The sequence below is a fragment of the Macaca fascicularis genome, chromosome 8 (assembly GCF_037993035.2).
Source record: "Macaca fascicularis isolate 582-1 chromosome 8, T2T-MFA8v1.1".
NCBI classification, from domain to species: domain Eukaryota; kingdom Metazoa; phylum Chordata; class Mammalia; order Primates; family Cercopithecidae; genus Macaca; species Macaca fascicularis.
Window position 1 is genome coordinate 37,730,348 of NC_088382.1, and position 24,777 is coordinate 37,755,124.

Genomic DNA, 24,777 nt, shown 5'->3' on the forward strand with positions numbered 1-24,777 from the left:
TAATGTCACTATGCAGACTCTCCTGTGAGAACTCTTTTTGCTCTTATGGCTTTGACTATTACCCATAGCTAGACTACTTCCAAATTAATATTTCCAGTCTTTATCTGCCTCATAAATTTCAGAGCAGCACTGGAATGGAGTAGAAACATGGTGTTTGGAGTCAAATAGATCTGAGTTTCTATTGGAACTCTGACATTCAACACTATTTGTTGAGCTAGTCTTCACCAACATATTAAAAAAGTCAGAGCACTGGCTTTTTCTGGGCAAGAGGGTCAATTTTTATGATGAGGAATAAATTATAAATTGGGTAAGGTTTACAATAGAGTCTTCCTATGTCCAGTTTCAGTGATTCCTTTCAATTTTCGCATCCTGAGAGAGATCATTCTAAAATCCAAGTGTAATCTTAGTAGTAACAAATTTAAAAATCCTTCATTGGTTAATCTGAAGAATACAGTCTAATATTCCTAGTCCATCCCAAATACATCAGTCGTTGCCTTTCTTTCCAGTCTCATGCTCAAGCTGTGGTCTCTTATGTGCCCCAGATAGTGCCACTGCTTTCTTGAATTCATGCCTTGGTAGGGCTGTTTCTTTTATCAGGGTTCATTTTTAATTTTTCTTTTGATGAATATCTTCATTCTTCATGATAAGCCTAACTGTAGTTTTGGGGATGGAGGCAATTTCTGAATCTGTAATTAAGGGCATTAATTTCCTCAAAGTGTATGTTAACATGCATATTAAACTGCCCCCATATTTAAGTAAATATCCAAATAAAATCTATGTGGAATCTTTTATGTGGCTCATACATTTTTGGTTATGGAGGGCTATAATCGCAGAGCAAGACACACATGGTCCTTTCACAAAGCAAGCAATATGAGCTAGTTGAAGTATATGAGTTATTTATGTGTAAACTTCCCTCATGTTTAAGTGGCCATTCAACTGAAATTTACATGGAAACCTCTATATGACTCATAAAATACTAGGTACTGAGGTTACAGTGGTGACCAAAAAACACATAGCCCTTTCCAAAAGGAGGTTACATTTTGGTTGGTAAAAGAAGTTTCAGCTAAATAAGCCAAAATAAGCTTCTATTTAAAGCAGGGCAGAGAAAGATCTTCTAGATGTTTTTAACTTCTTCCTTGCAATGGAATAGAATAGTGGTAATGCTTATTGTGCTCCAAGATTACAAACTAGATAAAAGATATGTGCTATCCCAGTGCCAGACTCTCAGGGGAGACAGATGAAGCAGCATTGCCTTCAAGGTAACATCAATACAAATGCTGCATTCCATGTGGATGTATTTGTAGCATTTCAACCACCAGTCAGCTTTGAATCTGTATTCTAGAATATCCGGAATCTCATTTCTAATGCTTGAGGAGTTCACAGCCATAGAAGTTGAGTCATTGTTCAAAGTACTGTTTCTTAAACTCAATTAAAGGATGTTTAAGCAATCCTGGGGAAAAAAAAAAAAAAGAAAGGAAGGAAAGAAAGAAAAAAGAAAAGCAAGAAATGCAGGTATATTCTAAATGAAAATAGGTCACTCTAAATCAGTTATCCAGGATGGTTTGTCCATCTCAGCAAGAAAATAGAGTAACTTGCTTTCAGCTATTTGGAGAAAAATAAAATTTTGCAATTCTAATAAATAATGAAAATACTTCCCTGGAGTTTTTGAGCCTATTTCTAAATTTATCCATTTTGGAATATAAATTCCTTTAGGGCAAATATTATATTATGTATAACAACAAGAAATGGCACCTACTTTATAAATATTTTAGAAACCCCAGAAACTAATTGCTGGGGGAGGGGACTCACTGGTTATTATTGGTTGCAGTAGCACCAATGTGTAGTATGATTGAAACCCTAGACTCAGAGATAAATTGAACCAGATTGCTAGTTAGGACAGTGATGGAAATTAAGAGCTATTTCTTCTTCTCCAGTCTTCAGAAAAGATATTCTTCAGATATTTCATTATATTATCTCCATGGCAATGTTTCACAACCATGGCCACATATTAGAATTACCTGGAGTGCTCATAAAAGATACTAATGGCTAAACGTCACTCCTGGAAATTCTGGGCTAGGGTTTAGACATTCCGGTGTATGCAATCAGGGTCAAAAATCACTGCTCTATGGGGTGTTACTTAAATGTGTTTTTCGTTTTATGTAGAACGAACTCATGGTGACAGCCAAGGGCCATTTTTCCAGGTCAGTGTCTCCCTGATTTACCTTCCCGTGTGCTCACAGGATTAAACTGCTGCTCAGGTCCATGTAGCTATTTTCACCCACAGATACTAGCAGTACTGAAATGAGTACTGCTTCTGCTAAGACCCATAGGTTGATTCCAATCCTCTAATAGACTAGCCCTGATTTTTTAAAAACATCTGGGCTGTAGGAATCCATAAGAGATTCTTGAATCTGTTTATACTAGTTCATAAAGTAGGCACAAATATATCTATATCATCTTTATCTATATCTATATTATTGGTGTTATGGGCTGAATGTTGCTTCCTCAGATTTATGTGTTGAAGTTCTAATGCCCAGTACTTTGGAATGTAACTGTAATTGGAGTTAGAATCTTTAAAGAAGTAATTGCATTAAAAAGGAGGTCACTGTTGTGGGCCCCAATCCAATAACTGGTATCCTTATAAAAAGAAGAAATATGGACACATACAGGTACTGAGGAAAGGAAAGATGATGTGAAGACAGGAAGAAGACAGGCATCTACAAGTCTAAAAGAGAAGACTCAAAAGAAGCCAGTGCTGCTGACATTTTGATCTCAGATTTCAGTACTCAAGAAATAAATTTCTGTTGTTGAAGCCACCCAGTCAGTGGTATTTTCTATGGCAGCCTTAACATATGAATGCAATCGATTACTGCAGAATTCATGGTGGTAGAAATTTGCTGATGTCCTCCATAATATTCACTTTTGGGAGAACCTTTTTTCCCAATAAAAATATCCTAATTTACTGTTTAGAAATTAATCATTTCTCTATTCTTAGCCAGGTAGTTTTTCCTAACTCATCTTCCCACTCTAAAAATGGGCTCTGGCTTATGTAATCATAGCCCATTCTTCAGTATACTGAGATGGACATTTAAAACCACCAGAGCCAGTGATATACAGTGAGGTATTTTATAAGTCTTCTAGGTTAGGAAAAATTCCTTTCTCATTACAGTTATAAACACATGACATTCTCTTTCTACTGGATATACCTGGTGAATGGTAGAGCTCTGGATTTACACCCCTGCCCCAATTTTTTTTTTAACAGTAAGAAAAACTTAACTGAGAATGAGACTAATAGGTAATCAGTGCAGAAATATAACTAGGAAAATGGAATTTTAATTATATCTTTTAAACCCTTGATCAAACTCCACCTGATTGAACAACTTTTGGAGTATTTAGTATTGTGAAGAAATCAACCTTCACAGTTAAGCATGTTGAATTGGGTTTTCTTTTATTTATTGACATATAAAGAGTCCAATGCGGTGCATTATTACTCTACTTATGAGATTCTCTCAAATATTGTTGTCATATTATGCTTACACAGAATCCAGTCTTTGCTTTGGTCCACAAAGTCTTATATTGCCTGGAGTCTTGCATACTTCTTTAATTCTATCTCCTACTACACTTAACCTGATTGATTCTGCCTGAGATATGTTGGTCTTCCCAATAGGACCAAGTTAATTTCCACCTCGAGACTTTTGCAAGTGCTCCCTCATCTGCCAGGATGTTCTTCCTCCAGATCTTCATATGGTCTGCTCATTTCCTCATTTCATTCATTCTCTACAATGAGAGCTAAATTTGTGTTCATCTTGTTTACTACTCTCTCCCAAGTATTTAGAACACTGCCTGGCACATCATAAGCACCCAGTAATAACACAAATGAATGAGTGACTTAAAACAATGAAAAATACTCTTTCTGTTCTGACTTTTGAAGACCTGTCAGATGTTTTCCAATGAGAGACATGGCTTGAGTTACATATCTATGTCGACATCTTGAAGCAAAGAGAGTTGATGTCAGTGGAGATTTGGGACAATTAGCATGCTCTTGCTTCACGTTTGTTTTAAGGTCTTCAAATGACTCAGGAAAGATAGATGCAGGCTAATTCTGCTGACGAAAAGTACTCCTTAGAGTCTGCAGCTTCATAGGGCTCAAATGATCCAGAGTCACCTGAATTTAATGAAATATCCCCAAGCCAAGTCTTAGAATTACAGTCTTTGGCAATTAATGCTTTTGTATTTAGATAAAAGAGCTATTGAGATTGTGAATTCAACTTATGCTGTAATTAAACAACATCCCTGATCAGATTTTGAACTAAATTTTTGGCTATATTAACCTTTAGAGAGAATGTCTTCTATGGTTTTTTGGCCTACTGACTGTGGCTTGAGCTAAGAATTTCAAAATATTGCTTATAATTTTATTTCTTTCAATGTACAGAACAGTATATTTTTTTCATGTATTCCCACATAACATTCTATAGCAGCCACTCTTTGATATGCTAAAGTTCGTCCTTTCATAGGCACTTCCTTGCAGGTGTTAGTACCACAGGAAACAATTTTATAACATTTTTGTTGATGTGTCCCTTGGATCACCAATATCCTGTTTTCTAATGACATCTGGAACTCATTTCCTTGAAACCCGAGGAGGTGAGATAATCAATACCAGATTCCATCCTTGATGATGTGTTTGCATCAACTACATCTAGTGTGTGTGTGTGTGTGTGTGTGTGTGTGTGATTTGTTGGATTTTAATTGTAAGAAACTGAAACCACGTATAATTTTTTAAGCAGAAGGAGATTTAATAAAAGAAACAGGTGCTTCTGGTATCTGTGGAGGGGTGAAGGAGTAGAATCTGGTCAGCGTCTCCAGTAATGACTCTCAAGCACAACCACTGAATTAGTCCACCATGAGAGTAGCTGCCTCTGCGATAATCTGTTTTCCATGTTTGAACTCACAGTGATGTCGTTCAAATGTTGTATGAGCACTCTATGACAAAGTCTAAATGGACTTCCTTTGCTCTTTGGATAAAGAACAAATTTCTTACTCTAACTTTTCAGGTCCTTTGTGTTGAAGACCCAGCCCTCTATTGTGAAATTTCCTCACACTATGTTTCTCATTTCCTGCATGCCAGCCACGTTGTTTTCTTTCCATCTTTTTTGCTCTCCATGCTCTCTCGTACGAGGAGACTTAGCAAATTTTGGTAGAGAGGGTCTGTAGTTTCACAGGGTTCAAGTAATACAGTCATTTTGATTTAACCAGACATCCCCATGCCAGGTCTTAGTATTGCAATCTTTGGCAATCAATGTTCTCATATTTAGATCAAAAAGCTGGTGAGACTGTGCACACATCTATCTATGCCATCCACTTTTAATTTGCTGGTTCCCTTGTAGTTAGGCTTTATGATGTGATTTTGGATTCCAGTAATCAGATACAGTTATTTAAGATTTATATTCCAAAAGTGAAGTAAAAGCCATTTTCTTGCTGTTTAGGTGTCTCAGTGATAAGTGCAAGGCCGGAGAATATTGAATGTTTCAGTAGCAGTATTCCAGGTCAAGTAATTAGCTTGAGGGATTGTTGGTCCTGTAGAATTCCCTACCTTTCTGATTGTGACGAAAACTTTGCTTTTGTTTTTAATGATAGTTTCCTGCATTCGTAATTTGTTTTTTAGAAAAAAAATTATGTAAAGCAATTTGTGCATTTTACTCCATTGTTTACCAGCTTCTATTGTGGTTGTTTCCATTTCTGCTGTTATTCTAATTTTTGTTGCTTTTAGAAAATCTGTTTGTTTCTCTCTGATTCCTTTATGTTTTATTTCTCTGATCTTTGATGTCCTGCAGTTTCACTACAACAGGTTTATATGGGAATTTCTTTTCATTTATCATGACTAATGTGTACTATGATTCTTGGATAAGTGGATTTGTGATTGAGAGATACAATTTTACTTAGTCTGAAAAACTTTCATCCATTATATCTACACATACTCTGCCTACATTCTTTATTTTTTTAACTCAATTTACATGTATTTTATATGTTTTCAGTATTTTATGCATATTTCAAACATTTAATCTTGCCTCAGTATACTACATTCTGTATCATTTTATTGGATTCATCTTCAGGTTTGTTAAATCTGCTGTTAAATTGGTCCATTATGATTTTTTATTCGAAGAGCTATAGTTTGTATCTCTAGCTGTCTTTTTATATTTCTCTCATCTGTCTATTGATTACTGATAGCTTCTTACTGCAAAACTAATCTTTGACATTTCATTATTCATTTCTGCATATAATTTACATATATGACTACATATATCTGTGTCTTATAATCTCAATATTTGAAGTGTTTGGGGGTCTAAATACATTATTTGTTGTTTCTACTGACTTTTATTCATAGGAGCCGCTTCCTTAATTGCTTGGTAGTCCTTTTAGTGGTAAATAGATGGCTTTACCTTAACCTATATCACTTGAATTGAGAAAGATTTCTTCCGGACAGGAACTATTGATGGTCAAGTTACATGACTCATCTGGGATCACTACACTCTCTTTATGAGTTTAGTTTGTCCCATATGTATCTTGGGAGGTGACCCAATTCACAGGAGGAACAAAGCTTTGCAACATGAGGGCTCTGATGCAGCATCCATCTTCCGGGGAAGTCTGCCTATTTAGGTTCCCAGTCATTCTATCTGCAATTCCCTGATGCTGAAGCCTAGGTCATGTTTTAGAAAGTGACAAATATCTTTGGAGAAAACTCTCCTACTTTTGTGAGATTGCTTTAAAGATTTTTCATATGAAGTGTATATTTGTTTTTCTAAAGTGTAATAATTCCACAGGATGCCCAGTCATCTATATGCCAAAGGCTGAAGTGTATGGTTATTTAAGATAGATGATATTATCCAAAATTATGAGAAAACAGAAGACTTTGAGCTATTTAGGAATTTGTATAAACGTAGTCTTACTCTAAAACAATTAAGGACACAGAAATCAGATCTTTTACTCTAAGACTTTGTAGTAAGCTCAGGCAGAAGGAGTTTGATGCAGCATTATGATCTTTGTTTCTTCTCTCCTGCTCATTCCTCTTAATTCTATTTCCAGTATCACTCCCAGGAGTCAGTATAGCCTCATGCAAACCTCTCCTTTTGCCTCCACAAGTCAAGTGAATTTCTTAATTATAAATATGGTTTTTCCCTTTATTGAAATTATGGAGACTTTTAGAGTGTTTTTTTATCTGGGATAACGAATACATTGTACTCATTGCCTCTCCCCTCTGATTCTCATGGCAGGTATCATTATTTGTTATAATATTTTGTGTTGTTGTTATTGTTGTACAAAGACTTCCAATTCTTTTCAATACAGAACCCCAAACATTCAAAGTCACTGAATTGGAGTTGGTGCTTCAGGAAAAACCTGACTTTATAACAGTCATGAAGTCCACTTAGGAGAAACCCAGGAGAACCCAACTGGGGAGGATTTTTTGTATGTTTCTTCTCTCTGCTTCATATCTGGAGACACTATGGCAATGTTGAAAAAATGCATATATGCAGTCAGGATGAGAAATTAAGCTTTTAAATTGAAGTAAGAATACTCATACAGAGGAGTGAGTAAAATATAAATTGACAGGTAATTGTATTATCACTATAAAAATTATCACTGCACAACTATACTGTATATGTAGATGTAATTTGTTCACTTTATGGCTATATTAAGTTCTGTTGAATTAACTTACCACAAGTTACTTTTTCATTTTATTGTAATGGACAGTAGGGCTGTTTCTAGTAATGTCTGTTGAGAATAGTGCTGCTGCTCTATGTGATGACTCAAGTTAATAAAATTGTATTATATTAGGAATTTTCATTAAACAGGTTGATTTTAGTTGCATTTGTCATGAAAAACTATGTGAATGATAGATATGTTGATCTTCTTCACCATAGCAACTATTTTACTATCAACACATACCGCATAACATCATGTTGTAAACCTCAAATATACACAATGAAATTTATTTAAAAAATAGTACTGCTGTTTAAAAAATAGTTATTGTCCCTGATTTTTTGTACCATGTGCATATACATTCCTATTGAGTACATGCCTAATTGTAAAATAGCTAAGTTATTGGTAGAATAAAATTTATCATTCAAACCAGTACACTTTGAGAATAAAATAAGGTATTATTCATCATTATACCAGAGCAACAGGTATAAATTGATTATATTTTGTGCAAATTACATATGCGAATATTCTGTTCATAGGATATGTATATGTCCAAATTTAGTAGATAATGCTATACATTTTTTTGAGATTACATACATTCCATTCCTACCAGAACCATATAAGAGGTTCAGTTCTTTAACATTTTCAACAACACCTTAGTATTAGACAATGTGTAGTATTTTCTCGTTTTGTTTTTAATTAACAATTTTTGTGATTATTGATGTTAAGCAGTTCAAATATGTAATGGTAATTTGGAAAATCACTTTTGGGAATGCCAGTTTTAGTCTCTTGCCCATTTTTTTTTTTCTGCAATGTGTCTGTTTTTGTATTGGTTTGTAGATTTGTTTTATATCCTGGAGAGAAGGCAAAATGCATTTATATGTATTTCCATATAGATTTTAAAATTAGCTTGTCAAGATGAATACAAACACCAGAAACAAAAGTCATTTCATTTTGATGGGAATTGCTTTTAACTGATAGATTTAATTGGAGAGAAGTGATATCTTTATAAGTGAGTTATCGGTGGTCTTTTGACACCTATAATTTCATAAGAAATCCTTCTTTGAAAAAAGAGACAATAAGGAATACAAGATGCCATTTCTTCACTTCCCAAGCCTAACTTGGAGCAGAGGGTGATGGCAGAAGAGAGTCCTGCATGCTTGCTGGTCTTTCTTCTCCTGTGTCTATCCATTTCCAACGTAAGAATAGCCCATTGTTCGTACAAATTGCTTCACTTCCTCAGCAAAGAAGATGCCATAATGTCATTGCCGAATTCCCTTGTGAACTAATCTACAAAGAAATCATTCTAACAGTATAATCTAGAAATTGAATTGGAAAATCAGAAATCGTTTAGTTGTCTGGAACTACACATAAACTATTAATATTAACAAAGAGGTTATCTACCATTCTTTCCACTGCCAACTGCTCTTGTTGCATCATTCTCTCATAGCATCTTTCGGTATGAAGTGCCAACTTGATCCACTTTTATAGTCACAAAATTCTTTGTTTTTTTCCATATTTGTAAATCTCTCCATTTTTATGACCGTCTGTTCATTTTCTGTTTCCCCGGATACAGAGTACAGTTCAATCCCAGATACTCCATTTTTTTTCTCTTTCTTTTTATTCAAGCCAAATTCTATTTTTTTTTCTTCTTCTTCTTCTTCTTTTTTTTTTTTTCTCCTGGAAGAGGAGGAGTTAACTCCAGGACCTAATAGTATTCCATCTGAAGTGATAGCCACTTATTTCTCTTGCATACCATCAAGATTTCCTTTCCTATCTTCCCATGTCCCAGTTCTCATTAACACGGCTCCAGATTTCACTCATGCTGGTGAAACGATTTCTGTCAATCTTCCTTCAGTAATTATCTTAATTCCCACAGAAAGCTCTTTTTATCCTAAAGGTTCAGAGACCCATTCTATAAAAATGATTGTGATTTTTTTTTTTCAAGCTTTCAAGTTGTTTTGTTTGCTGTTTTCTGGGTGACGATGAGAGGGATGTTATAGCCAGAGCATCACAAGACAAGGGCTGGGCAAACACTCTCAAAACCTTCTTTATTCTTTCCTAAGTCACTTTCCCCAGATATGCTGCTACTTTTTCTGTACTAACAAATTCCCTGGCTCTGGCCCTTTTTTGCTCCCCATAAAAACTATGGTTTTCAAGCAACTAACCAATTATTGTATCTTTATTGAAAACATACATGCCAAGCAGCTGGATGGGAGCTGTGTAGTGTGGCATTTAAACTTGAGTGTTTTGGAGTGAGAAGGCCTGGGTTTCAAACCCACTCTCTCAAATAATCAAGAACAGTTACCTTAATCAGGGCTGCTAATGCACACTGTAACAAACTACCTTACAATTTTAGTGGCTTAACACAACACAGTGCATGTATTTCTAGCTATCATGAAATTCAGTTCAGATGTTCCTCAGCTATCCTGGGGGCCTTACTCCAGAAGGTGACTAAGAGATCCATGCCCCTTCTGTGTAATGATGTCTGCTATCCCCTGGATGTTCTCCTGAATCCCTACATTTATCTGGGCATCAGTGTGTAGCAAACCATAGATGATCTCTCAGAACATTTGGGGTGTAAGGGGAAAAGAGGTGAATGTTATTTCCATTCACATTTTGTTGGGTATAACCAGAAATATGGCCTGATCTGGATACAAGGATACTGAAAATTATAGTCTTCCGTGTTCCGAGGTGAAAATTAAATGGTTAATACCAGGAAAGTTTCTTTATTGAAGTTTCTTCAAATGTTAAGATGGAGCTAATAGTGGGCCTTATCTCACAGGTTGTTGTGAAAATTTCTGACTGTAGGAAGTGTGTGATAAATGTTTATTATTATTGTACTTGGAACAGGTGGCACTATGGTTTTTGAGACCAAACTCCATTTGCAGTAACATCAAAAGCTCTTGAAATATTGGGAGCCCCAGAGGCGGAAAGGGAGCTGAGAAAACAACTTGACATTTACAGCCCAAAAGGGTGGGGATAGGAATGCCTGTTTCAGCTGCTGACCAGGCAGCAAAGAGACCTACAGATTGTTACTGGACTGTTCCACAAAACAGGCTTTTATTATGAGACCACTTTCATTTACACCAAAACAAGAGATGTTCTTAATCTGTAACCCCTAAAATCCTGAGACTCTAAGACTGGGGGGAGAGAGAGTGCTGTGAACACTCTGAAATGGTATGTAAGTAAATGTTTGTCATTCTAAGTACGTTTTTCCTAAAGAGAGAATTTCTAATGTCATCACCTTTAAAAAGGGTTGTGTCTTATAAAAATTGAGAACTATTGGTCTTAAAGGACCAATGGTTTCAAATGTATATGCCATGGTTGGTATTTAGTTAATTACCCACAGGTGCTTATTTTGGCTGGAGAGCGTGAGAAGGCATTAGAAAAAGGGCAGTTTCCCTCCTCGTCCTGTCTGTTGTCTCCTGTGTCTGCCCTGTTGTGTTGCAAGCAAAAGCTGTGGAGGTGGTGATGGCTTTATTTTGCACTTTTCAGACGGGGGTTTTCCTGACATTATTACATGGGGCACTGCATTTCTAGACTTCTCATTTTGTCATTGATTTTATCTTTTTAAAAATTTGCACCGACGATGTTCATGTGCTGTTTCACTGTTGGAGCCCATTTTCCTTAATTGAATTATATTGACTAGGTGCTATCACAGCCTCTGTTTATCCTATAGAGCATTTTGGACTCTCTTCTAATGCTACAAGCTTTGATCAGTTGGAGCTCGCTTCTCTGCTTCATTGCTAAACGGACTTTATTGTTTTTAATGAGTGGAGGACACCTCCAGTCCTTTACTCCACCAGTTTTCCTACTGATTCTTTACTCCGGTGAATCTGCTACCATGATGTTGTTTTCTGTGGGTATCTGCAGACTTAGGGCAGACACTGGTCTTGTAAGTTGAAAGTATTTACCTAATCGAGGGTTTACATTAGATTTAGGCTCTATTGACATATTAGACATTATTGAGAAAGGCAAAATCCTATTTTTCAATAACAAATACAAGAAAAACAGATATCTGTAATTCTAACTAGATGGTTTTGTAGAAATATACATGAAAAGAAAGGCAGAATGCTTTGATCAAAAAAGACTGAGCCCCAAATGCCCAGCTGGTTTGTCCTCTCATTCTCCCTCTTCCCTCCACCAGGCCTTCCATCTTAGTAAATCCCATCATCTTCCCAGGTGTTTAAGCTCCAAACCTGGAGTCATCCTGGATTGTTTTGTCTCCTTCAACATCCATAGTTTTTAGCAAGTCTTTTAAATTTCTACCTTCTTTCTCTCTCCCTCTCTCTCTCTCTCTCTCTCTCTCTCTCTCTCTCTATATATATATATATATATATATTTATTTATTTATTTTTAGATGGAGTCTCATTCTTTCACCTAGGCTGGAGTGCAGTGGTGCAATCTCAGTTCACTGTAACCTCTGCCTCCCAGTCTCAGGTGATTCCCCTGCCTCAGCCTCCTGAGTAGCTGGGACTACAGGCGCATGCCACCACGCCTGGCTAATTTTTTGTACTTTAGTAGAGATGGGGTTTCACCTTGTTGGCCAGGATGTTCTTGATCTCCCAACCTCGTGATACACCCGCCTCGGCCTCCCAGAGTGCTGGGATTACAGGTGTAAGCCACCGCACCGGCCCAAAATATATTTCAAATCTGCCCGTATCAGTCCATCTGCACTGCCACGTCCTCTTCCATGCCATGTTATTTCTACAAGTCCCTAATCCTCCTAGTGGGCTTGTTTCCTTCCACTCTCGCCCAGTCTGATCCATTCTTTATACAGAACCAACAGTGATCTTGTTCACATGTCAACCAGAGTATGGTACTCGCGTTTAAAACTGTTCAATGACCATCACTGCATTTAAAATAAATTCAAAACACCTTATGTTGATCTGCAGAACCTTAACTCCCTTCTCTCTCATACTGTGGCACTCTATGCTTGGTTCACTAAACTTCTATTTCTGGAAAATACCATGCCAATGCTGGCATTAGAGCCTTTGAACATGCTTCCATCTCTGCCTGATAGGTTCTTATACTTCATTCTCTGTACAGCTCATTTCTTTTTCTTCTAGGTGTCTCAGCTTTCTCTTTTCAGAGATGCTTTTGCTGACCACCTGAGGGACCTTCCTTTTTTTGTTTTCCCTTATGCCAATCCTTATGTATATTCCTTTTTAGCACTTATCACAGTCTGTAATTTTGTTCAGTTTTTCTTTACTTGCTTTTTTTCACCCATTATTACATTATAATGTAAATTCCTTGAAGACAATGATCATAACTGTCTTGTTAACCTCTTTTTAAGAAAAAGCACAATATATAGTTTATGAGGGAATTCATCGTTAATTTTGTGGATCCTGTGTTCAAGCCTATGTTCTAACCTTCCTTGTACTTACGGGTCAGTAGTATAAGCGTCCAGCAGGATCGTAGCTGAAATGATATGTCATCATCCATTCATGGAGCAGATTTCTGTTATGTGCCCAGTATGTGCCAAGCAGAGGGCCAGAGGCTAAAGAGTCAAAGTACAAGAAACACCATTTCTCATGTCTCCAGGAAGCTTACATGCTAGTCCAAAAGAACAGGTTTCCTCAATAATCAAATAATTAGTATAAAATGGGAATTGTAATAAATGCTACAAATGAGAAGTAACAGGTATCATGAGAGTACGTTTTCTGAAGGAAAAAAAGGAACATCCAGAAAAGAAATAATATGGACATATGGGCCATGACAAATATGAGAAAACAGGGAAAGTCAGAGATCTGGATTGCTGAGTGGGAGAGATTCTGGGGTGAGGGCAGAAGAAGGTGTTTGGAGAGACCAGAGGCGAGGATCATAAAACATCACTGGTTAAGTGTTTTGTCAAGGCTGGGAGAAGCAGGACAGAAGATAGTAGGAGTCAGTAAGAATTGACACAAACAGATTGATGTTTTCAAGGAATCAATCTGTTTGCCAAAGTGAACATTAGAGAGTTCAGTCAGGGGGAGGTCATCAATAGCTTTAGGGTGAGTTTCAGTGACATGATGGGGATAGATATTTGAATGCATGAAGTCAAGGAGGAAATTAATAGTGAATAAAAGGACACAGCAAATGGAGGAAGGTAATTAAGAACCTATTAAATATAAATCTATTATTTATTAGTCAATTCCAGGGGTAGTAAACTGTGAAATAATTTGTGTATGTGTAAACAATTGACTGAGTAATTATAAATGGGGAAAATTAATTCTGATTGTGTTTAGGCTTGAATGTTTTGCTCATTGCACATACTTCAAACTAAATTTGTCAAGGTATCCCCACTACCAGTATTCATAAATAGCCCAAATAATAGTCACTAAAGTAGTCTTAGGTTATCACCAAATACAGTGAATACAGTGAATCATACTAATAACTGATCTGGCTTTTAACACAGGTCCTAGTTCCTAAATGGAATATGCTTCCTCTTATGGGGAAAATCTTGCAAAAGGGCCACTGTGACCACACATGTGAATCTTGTAGTTTACATCTCTTTTATAGACTGACACTCCAAACCTACAGCTTAAGATATATACATGTATTCCTAAAGAGAAACATATATTTATATCTGTAATTTGATTGGATGTGAAGGTAAGGAATTTTCTCCAATGGACTCTTTCAAAATTTTCCTTTAACCCCACCACAGTCTCTGATTACTTTAAATGCATTGCTGTCTATGTGTGTAGATTTTAACCTTATCCAAAATGGGCAAAAGTATAAAACATCTTCATAGCCTCCCCATCTCTTTTTTTGTTACATCAAATGTATCAGATCTAAATGCTTCTGCCATCACTTGCCACAGATAATAGCATGTTCTCATGCTGAAGTCAGTATAAAAGTTTATGATGTTATTGACTTCGCGCAGTTGCATCAGACCTCAGTATTATTGATTTAATGACTCTTTCCTCTTCCTTTTTTTTTTTTTTTTAATTCAACTCCACAGTTAACCCATGGTTTATTGGATTGCCAGAGCTCAAGGTTTTTACTACATATAAACAAACTTATTTCCAAGGAAGGCTGCCCATAAATAACTCACCAACCATCCAAATGCAGAGCCAGAATATGATAGATATCAAGAAATTGGAGAAAACAAGCCTACGTAGAACTCAAATCTCTTCTTGCTCTTTGCCTGTTGAGTATACTTCCTAGTAAATTTTAAAAAAAGGTAATTTAAAGGAAAATGTCACCTGGCATGTGGAATATCTGTGCCTCACAGCAGATGGCATGGTTCTGCATGGGGAGAGGGATGAAATGCCACATGCATGGCTGGAATGGACGGATTTTGAGCAAGTGGTGTTCCTGGGAAGCTAGCCGGCAGGCTCTGACATTAACGGTTTTATTAAGTTCAGCTGTGGGCTGGAGCAGCCTTTGCTTCTAGTATTTGGTAGTGGTTTAATGGCTGTTTCTCTGGTTCATGCAGGGTAGTGTGAAAAGTGATTGTAGCGGGTGGCAAGATTGATAGGATTGAGGTGGATGGGGAGATAATATGCTTTATTCTAACTTTTACATTTACTCAAGAAGAAAGGGAAACATGGATGAATTACTCAAAGAGTGGGATTTAAAAAGAAATTATCCAAGACAGGTAACACTAGGCCCCATATTGAAAATCGTCTAAATTATGGTTCCAATGAATCCTGTATTGTGTATGAAAATTGCACACCCTACCGTGAAGTCATAGTCCAGGAAGAAAGTGAGTTTGCAAACACACTGGCCTCTAAAGACGCTTAGCATGCATTTAGCAGCATGATATTTGCAAATATTGGGGTGTCATCTACAAACACCAGGGGTGGCTTTTCTCTTGTTTCTCTTTCAAATGACTCTAAGAAGGGAAGAGATGAGACTGTATGATTAGAGTTTATTGTGCTATTTACCTGTTGACCACATTATGCTGTGATACCTGTTTGTTTTCTAAAGAGGTTGTTCTGATGTTTTCATATTTTGTCATTGTAAGACAGCCTTAGGTGATAATGGATAATGCTTTCAGCAGGTCAGTAGAGCTATTTGCTCCACTAATCATTTCCCCAAAGGACTGTAAACAGCATACAGCATGCATGGACTTCAGTGTAGTCTCTCTGGATAGTGTAAATAGATGCCTGCTGGTTCCTGATAATAGTGCCTTCATTCCTTTTTAAGCTGGAAGAAACAGATTCTGCAATTGATGGACTGATAATTAGGTATGTATAGGATTGCAAGTTTTTACATTTTCTCTTTGCTACTTAACATCAAGCACCACTAACGCAACATACAAATTATGTCTATATTTCTGTGCCATGAAGCTTTTGGCTACATAATGCTAAAGCAACCACAGCCATGTGCCACATAGATGGCAGTGGCCCCATAAAATTATAATGGAGCTGAAAAATTCTTACCATCTAGTGACATAGTAACTGTCATAACATTGTAGCACACTTTCTTTATTTTTAAATAAATGTTGTGTAGCCAAGGTGGACAGTGTTTATACAGTCTACAGCAGTGTACAGTCATGTCCTAGGCCTTCACATTCACTCAGCACTCACTAATCGACTCACCTATATGCATTTTAAAAGATCTTGTACACCGTATTTTCGTTGTACCTTTTCTGTGTTTAGATACAGAGATACCATCGTGTTACCATTGCCTACAGCATTCCGTACAGTAACATACTACATAAGTTTGTAGCCTAGGAGCAATAGGCTATCGCATACGGCCTAGGTACGTAGTAAGCTGTACCATCTAGGTTTGTGTGAGTACATTCTAGGACATTTGCACAAGGACAAAATGGCCTAATGATGCATTTTTTGGAATGTATTACTGTCTTTAAGTGATGCATGACTGTAGTTAATTCGATAAATGGAATAAAACCAGTTATATGTATATGGAAATTTCCTAATAATGTCTCCTGTTGAGCTAGTGATGGTAGTATTATATCAGCATGACCTAAAACAAATGCATTTTATTCTGTATGAATGAAGAGATGTAATACAGAAGGCTGTCAAAAGCTATATTTAGGTGGGTACCTTTATGCAAATACAAATTTTCTTATCCATTCCTCACTATCATTTTGATCTCTTTTCTATTTTCTTATTCCTTTTTGAAGCACAGCTACTCACACTAATACCTTTACAATTATGACAAAAGACAGTTTCCAAACTGTTTATGTTGTTTTCCTTTTAAAGTAGAGTAACAATTATTTTTAAAGCAGTAATGGTTAAATGTAAATAAACTTTAATGGGTATAGATGAAGTGCAAGTACACACATTACAACTAAAATCCAAAATGCCCCTAGTACATTGCATATGGAATTACATTTTAAGTGACCTATTTTCTTAGTTACAAGAAATATATGTTTTCCCACATTACTATAATTTTTTTCCGAATTTTTACTCTATTCCTTAGACAGGCAAAGATGGCATGTGGTTAAATATGTAAAAATGGGAGATAAAATTAGAAATATAAATAAGCACAAAATTTGGAGCTTCAGCAAAAAATAATTCGAGTATCTATGGAATGCTTTTTATATTTTTAAAGGACACTCTTTTTTTCCTAAAAAAAAGTGTTTGTTTTCATCTATTGAAAAAACAATGCCTAGAAATGTAACTTAGGCAATTTCACATTATGATTCCTGAGGTAAGGAAACTCTTCTCAAAACCAAGTCTATTGAATTAAACTATATCTGATGGAACTTGCATTCCGGCTCTTGGAAACACCTGGCGTTAACTCATTAAACTCATTATTTATTTTCTCCACTCTTTTTTTTTTTTTTTTGAGATGGGGGTGTTCCTATTTTGCCCAGGCTGGTCTTGAACTTCTGGGGTCAAGCAATCCTCCTGCTTCACCATCCAGAGTAGCTGGGACTATAGGGGCCCACCACCCCTGGCTTTAACTCATTATTTGTAACTTGAAACCACCCTCCCCTCACCTTCTCTTTCACGGAGGCATTTGTTTCCTGCAACATCGCAAAGCTGCTTTCTTACTGAAAACTTTGGCAGAAAATGAAACTGACTAAATGGATAAATAGATGATAGACAGATAGATGATATTGACAAGAATTGTTGACTGGGATTTTATTCTAATTTCTAAAAATATCCAATTGGTATTGTAATATAAAGACAAGGAGAGTTCATCCTAGGATACCCTTTGGGGATGTTCAGATTTGTGTCATAGGCATGTGGCCCTGTGCTTTGCATAGATCAAGAAAGATGATTTCATATGCAGCAAATTCTAGCTTAATGTCACTATCATAAACACAACTTCCTTTGATCCTCATCATATTTCTGTGAGGTTTTTAGCCTCCAGAAGAAATTTTAACAATATTAAACACAGGAGTTATACTTGCATCAAATAATCGGAAGAGGAAGGTCAGCAAACAGCAACCTTAGGCCACTATAGTAGACATTCATTCTTCATATGCTAAATGTAGGGGGTTCAGGGGCTGCTAAGCCGAGGAGCAGATCAGCACAGGCATTGATGTTGGGTGGGTGGTGGGGGGACTTGAAAGATGAGACCCAAAGGGCTAGGGGTGGTGGCTATTTATTAACAAGTGTAGAAGTATTTTATTATCTTAATAAAAGGTATGGGCCAGGAGTGGTGACTCGTGCCTGTAATCCCAGCACTTTGGGAGGCCGAGGCTAGTGGATCACTTGAGGTCAAGAATTTGAAACCAGCCCAGCCAACATGGTGAAACTCCATTTCTACTAAAAATACAAAAATTAGTTGGGCGTGGTGGCATGCACCTGTAATCCCAGCTATTAGTGGGGTGGAGACAGAAGAATCACTTGAACTCAGGAAGCAGAGGTTGCAGTAAGTCAAGATAGCACCACTGCACTCCAGCCTGGGTGACAGAGCGAGACTCAGCATATAAAAAAAAAGTATGAAACACTGGTCCATGTTGGTGAAAACCTACTCCTATGGTCTGAATGTTCGTGTCCCTCCAAATTCATGTTGAAATTTAATCCCCAATGCAATAGTGTTAAGACATGGGGATTTTAGGAGGTGATTAGGTCGTGAGGCTCCACCCTCCTGACTGGGATTAGTGCCCTTATAAAAGGGCTTGAGGGAATCTGGCCTTTTTTGCCCCTTCTGCCTTCCTCATGAGGATACAGCAAGAGGTGTCATCTTGAAAGCAGACAGTAGGAGCTTGGTCTTGGATTTCCTGGCTTCCAGAATTGTAAGAAATAAATTTCTATTATCTTCAATTACCCAGCCTAAGGTATTTTGTTACAGCAACTCAAATAGATTAAGATACCTCCCTTCATAATGTCTCTTAAATACGTTGTCTGCATGTATTATCTATGTTCTATAAGTTTTTCTTTTCACATAAATGGAGAAGACAATCTTACTGTGTTAATATTACTAGTTGAAGAGTTTGAAAGTTTATATCCTAGTTACAGCACCATCACAAAATAAGTCCTAGGATTTTGGTTAAAGCACCTAACTATTAGTTCCTTTTTCTGTAAAATAAGGATTATAGTATTTTTCTTAGGTATTTAAAAGAACTGTTGTGAAAGTCAGTAAGAGCTAACTTTTGAGTATTTAATATATTGTTGGCCCTATAGTAAATGCCTTATGAGGAGTAACTCATTTAAGTTTCACAACAATCTGATGATACAGACGCTTTCTTTTTCATTTTGTAGAGGAAAGAACTAGAACACAAAGAGGTGAAGAAACTGTCTAAGGTCACATAGATGAAAAGCCCTAGGACTCAGATTTGAACTTGGGTGAGTGATCTCCGTCTTCATGCTTAATCCCTATGCCCCAGTGCTGTCTTTGGAAGATGGCCTTTTGTAAAATAGAACATCTTATATATGTGGAAAATACCATCACTTTCAATATTTTTATCATTACTTTTTTACACCAGTTTTTATCTGTGGGTTTTTACTATTGGTGTATGTTTAGTTCATTTATGTTAGGATCCATGCTTTGCCTCAGAGACTAATTGGTGCATAATACTCAGGCTCGATAGTGGTACTAATAGTGAAACTGTTAACATTTGAGTGTTTATCACATATTGAGGGCTATACTAAGCACTTTGAGTGGTCTACTTCATTTAGTCCTTCTAATAGAACTGTAAGATAAATTATTTTTATTATCGCTAAATTACCGATGAAAAATCCTAGATGTAAAGAGTTTAAATAGCACATGTAAGGTAGAGCATGACTCCAATTCCACCCAGTAAAATACCGGTTTTCATTACAAAGCTCTATGTCACAGAAGGTAACTACTGCCTATGAACTAGCTAAGCTAAGAGTATATAAAAGATTTAAAAAATGTTTCTAGTGAAAAAAAAAAGTTTCTAGTAGATAGGCATGATCTATAATGAAATTATCGGCAAAGTAGCCCTAACATTACTTAAAATTATGGTAAACAGTCCAGGCACAGTGGCTCACGCCTGTAATCCCAGCACTTTGGGAGGCTGATCCAGGCAGATCACGAGGTCAGGAGATTGAGACCAGCCTGACCAACATAGTGAAACCCCATCTCTACTGAAAATACAAAAATTAGTCGGGTGTGGTGGTGCATGCCTGTAATCCCAGCTACTCAGGAGGCTGAGGCCTGAGAATCTCTTGAACCTGAGAGGCAGAGGTTGCAATGAGCCGAGATCATGCCACTGCACTCCAATCTGTGCAACAGAGCAAGACTCTGTCTCACAAAAAAAAAAAAAAAAGAAAGAAAAGCTAAAAAATAAAATTATTTTTAAAAATTATTATGCAGTGAGTGAGATTATATTTCTGCAAAATAACCCATTCTAAAATTAACCTGTAAAAGTAAAGATGCCTTAGGGAAAAGAAAATGTTTAATCAAGAAAAACATGATTGGAATATAGTTGTAATCAGCAAGAAGAAACTCTCAAGAAATACTCTGTTAAATTTTGTTGATAAAGAGTGGTCAGCATGGTACCTAGAGAGAAGAAGAATTTGTTACTTTTTTCTCATATTCTGAGGAGCACACTTTCTGCCTTTCCATTCATTCAAAAAACATTTATCTTGTGCTTATTCTGTAAAAAGGTACTGTTGTAGCAGGGATTTGGTCAAATCAAACCAAGTCCCTGCCCTGATGGAATTTGCATTTTAGTGGAGGTAACACAAAATAAATACACCAATAAGTGTATAATATCAGGTAGAGAAAAGTGCTTTGGAGACAAAACAGGGTCAGGAGACAGCAAGTGATGTGGTGATGTTGTTTTTGATGGGTTGGATTGGGCAGGATCTCTCTGAGGAGAGATGAGAATAAATTGAGAGCACAGGTCAGGAGTCTACCTAGGTAGGCAGAGGGCATTTGACAAAGGTAAACGTGAAGGCTTCAAGGATGGCATGTGCCTGTGTGAGGAACAGCAAGGAGGTGCATGCTGGAACAAAATGAGTAAGAGAGAAAGTCAAGAGATGAAGACACAGGGCCAGAGGGCTGATCAGGGGAAGGGTTTTTTTAGATCATGGTACAATTCTAAATTTTACTGTATTATGAAACACCATTGGGTAATTTTATGTAGGCGACATAATCTGACTTCAGTTTAGAAAGGATCACACTGATTTTTAATGGCGAATAAATAATTTGAGGTCAAGGGTAAGAGAGTAAACCCAGGCTATTGCAATAATCCAAGTGAGAAATGGTGTTGATGTGACCCATGGTATAAGTAGTAGAACTGGTTAGAGTTATTGGACTCAGAACATAGTTGAAAATAAGAGTTAAAATGATAAGAAAAACCATACATAGTTATAGCTATAATTTTTCCACAGGAGAAGGAAAGTGGAATCTGCATAATCTATAATGTATGTTTCTCTTGATATTTAAAAAGCATGTTAACTTAGTAAAGGATCTTAGAAGTCCTGTAGTAAAAGCACTTTAAATTATTTAACCTAAAATTTATCAAGTCAGTTTCACCTTGGAAATACCTTTCTTCATGTAATAGTGGTTAATATACACCAGAATTCATATTCTACATATACTTCAGAACATGCATCACTAAAATAATACAAATTATTGCCATTATTTAAAATTCAAGATCATCATGTACATTCCTGGATAAAAGTCGGCTTCTCATCTAGATTTCAGACAGGGAGAAAATGTGATTACTGAATGAATGAAAACTCACTTTTTTCAGCAATTTATTATTGAAAAATAATTAATTGTGATTCTAGCTCACATTTATTACTCTAGTACATTTATTCTGTTTTTCGTTGATTTAGTTAGGATGAGATATTCTCCAGGAATTTGATCATTTCTGGGTACATTTGGACAAAACTGAATTCTATATATACCAAGGGCCAGATTTTGATGACCCAAGTATTGAGAGTGATACTTTGGCAAGAATTAGGAAATAAGTCTCAGTTGAATATAATCAAAGTTTTATGGATTCACATACCTCAAAACTGAAGAATTAAGTCTTGCTTTAGTCAGAGCTTCATGTGGCTTCCCCACAAACTTGACCAGAACTTATTTTTTCTTTCTACAAGTTTAATTCTGTTCCCAGGAGTTGATAACATTCTCATCAGCCTTCCCCTATAGTGATCTGAAAATGGCTACAGGGGATCTTGGGAGAACTTGCTCCCTTGTTGTAGCCCAAAGGGAAGAGAAAACATTTCCACAGAAGACTTGGATTTCTATTTCATTGAACCAACTTAGGTTGTATGAACATCTATGAACTAGGAATGTAGAAATACCAAAGTTATTTAGTCCTGAGGTACATAGATTTCATAGGGAATATGGGTATTTAAATTAAAAGTTGGATGCTATTACAAAGGAAAAAGAGACGAATCCATTTGATGTGGCTTAAAACAGCAAAATTCTGCTATACCTAGTTCCTATTTACCTGCCACAATAAGCAGATAGTGTTGGTTTAAGTTTTGAATATCAAAATCTCATCCTCAGGGTTTTATTTATAATCTGTTCTTTGCTTTCTGTACAAAAAACAAACCTCTAAATTTTGTATTTTTAAAAATTTTAGTATGTTATTCTGTTTTTTATTGCCAATTTGTGCTTTCTGAAAACTAGTTTGATTTGTGGTAAAGACCCTAGCAAATTCTCTAAACTGTAATTTTCTCATTTATAGACAATGAAATGATTTATTAGGCGTTCACAAAACTCTTTATGATGCAAAACCATCTTAAAATTAAATATAATTTTTGTATATGAAGACAACCATATTCATGTTCTCAAATATTTCTGATTATCTCCAGTCAGTTGTCTTTGCTATATTTTAACATACCTTAAGCACATGATATAAAATATGTTTGTAGTATGTTTATAATAAGGGACCTAAAATTATCTTTTTATCTGTCGGTGTCATAAATTGCCATGGTTTGCCATGGTTACCATGGGACTGAACGAAGGAGGATGAATGCAGAAATGAAAACTTAAAAGTAACTGTTTTAAAGGAAGGGTAACATGGGGAAGAAGAGCGCTCCCTGCTTCTAGTGAGCAAGGGCAGCCCTGAGCTTCCATAACCCTTCATACTTATTGGGTAGAAACAGCAGGGAGGAGGAGGTAACGATTGGTCAGCTGCTTGATTGATCACAGGTTCACATTATTGCTAACAGGCTTCAGATGTGCGTAAGTACCAGAAACACTATAGTTGGGGTGTGACTGCCCTCAGCATTCCTTCTGGGTGGCAGATGCAGTTGTCAGCTTGCTAACATCCTGCATTTATGAGAATAGTTTGCTGTTTACTCATATGGCCTCCAGTGATATACTGAGTTGATCACACCCTCACTCTTTCGGCCTGCAACAATGAATGGCAAATGGTATGGAAAAAGTCCTATAATCTGTGAAACTGAAATGACAGTGATTCCTAAGCACTGTTTACTTTCTAACAGGGCTTGAGAAACTATGCAAATCATTAGTTTCATTCCTAGTTGGTTAAAAGTTACAAGTCAGACAAGAATCAAGCAAGTTTGAAAAAGACCATCTTTTATTGTTGTGTAATGACTCGACTGTAACCTTTTCAAAGACTTACAAATCACTGAGCCATGAAATCACTGAGAATGGTAGACCAATTTTTGATCATTACACATTTTCCTGATGCCTACTTCTTCCACACATACTCTTTCATCAGCATAGGTTATAGCTGTATCTATACCCAGGGGAAACATATGCAAATTTAACAAGAAATATACAATAGTTTTTTCTTATCTACAGGATATGTTTCAAGACCCCCAGTGGATGCCTGAAACCTCAGATAGTATGAACCCACCCTATGCACACTATGTTTTTCCTATACATACATATCTATGATAAAGTTTAATTTCTAAATTAGGCACAGTAAGAGACTAACAACAATAACTAATAATAAAATAGAACATTCTTAACCATATACTGTAATAAAAGTTATGCGAATGTGTTCCCTCTTTCTCTCAAAAGATCTTAATGTTTTTGGACTGCAGTCTTAAAATATCTTAATGTTTTTGGACTGCAAAATTATGGATAAAGTGGGACTATTATACTTATGTGTGGTATTCAAGGCAGTCCACTAACCAGGGGTGGGCTCAAGGATGAAAGCCACATGGTTTCTGCTCTTATGAAGCATACATTATGTTTCAAGGCTCAGGCACATGGACATCATTTTCCTTTTATTATAATTAGCAAACTAAGGGTAAAGTAGTGAGAATTCAGTAGGAAGATAAGAGGAGTATCAGTATTAGTCTGTTCTTGCATTGCTATAAAGAAATATCTGAGAGTGGGCAATTTATAAAGAAAATACAATTGTCTCACGGTTACACAGGCTGTACAGGAAGCATGATGCTGAGATCTGCTTGGCCTCTGGGGATGCCTCAGGAAACATTCAATCATGGTGGAAGGCAAAGCGGAATTAGGCATGTCTTACACGGCAAGAGCAGGAAAAAGTAGGGTGGGGGAGGCATACACACTTTTACACAACCAGATCTCATGAACACCCACTCACTATCAGGAGAACAGGACCAAAGGGGAAATCCACCCCCATAATCCAATCACTTCCCACCAGGTCCCTCCTCTGACATTGGAGATTACAATTCCACATGAGATTTGGGTGGGGACAAAGATCCAACCCATATTATTTTGCCCTTGGCCCCTCCCAAATCTCATGTCCTTCTCACATTCTAAAATAGTCATGTCTTGCCAACAGTTCTC

At 36.6% G+C, this 24,777-nt stretch overlaps 1 long non-coding RNA gene across 1 annotated transcript in view; it reads left to right on the forward strand.

Annotated features, from left to right (window-relative positions):
• The window catches only part of LOC123575105 (uncharacterized), a 61,339-nt gene extending 41,738 nt beyond the window's left edge, over positions 1 to 19,601 (forward strand). Inside the window, exon 4 of the long non-coding RNA XR_006700234.2 lies at positions 19,311 to 19,601. This is a non-coding gene — a long non-coding RNA (uncharacterized lncRNA). The remainder of the gene's footprint in view (positions 1 to 19,310) is intronic.
• Positions 19,602 to 24,777: the final 5,176 nt, after the last annotated feature.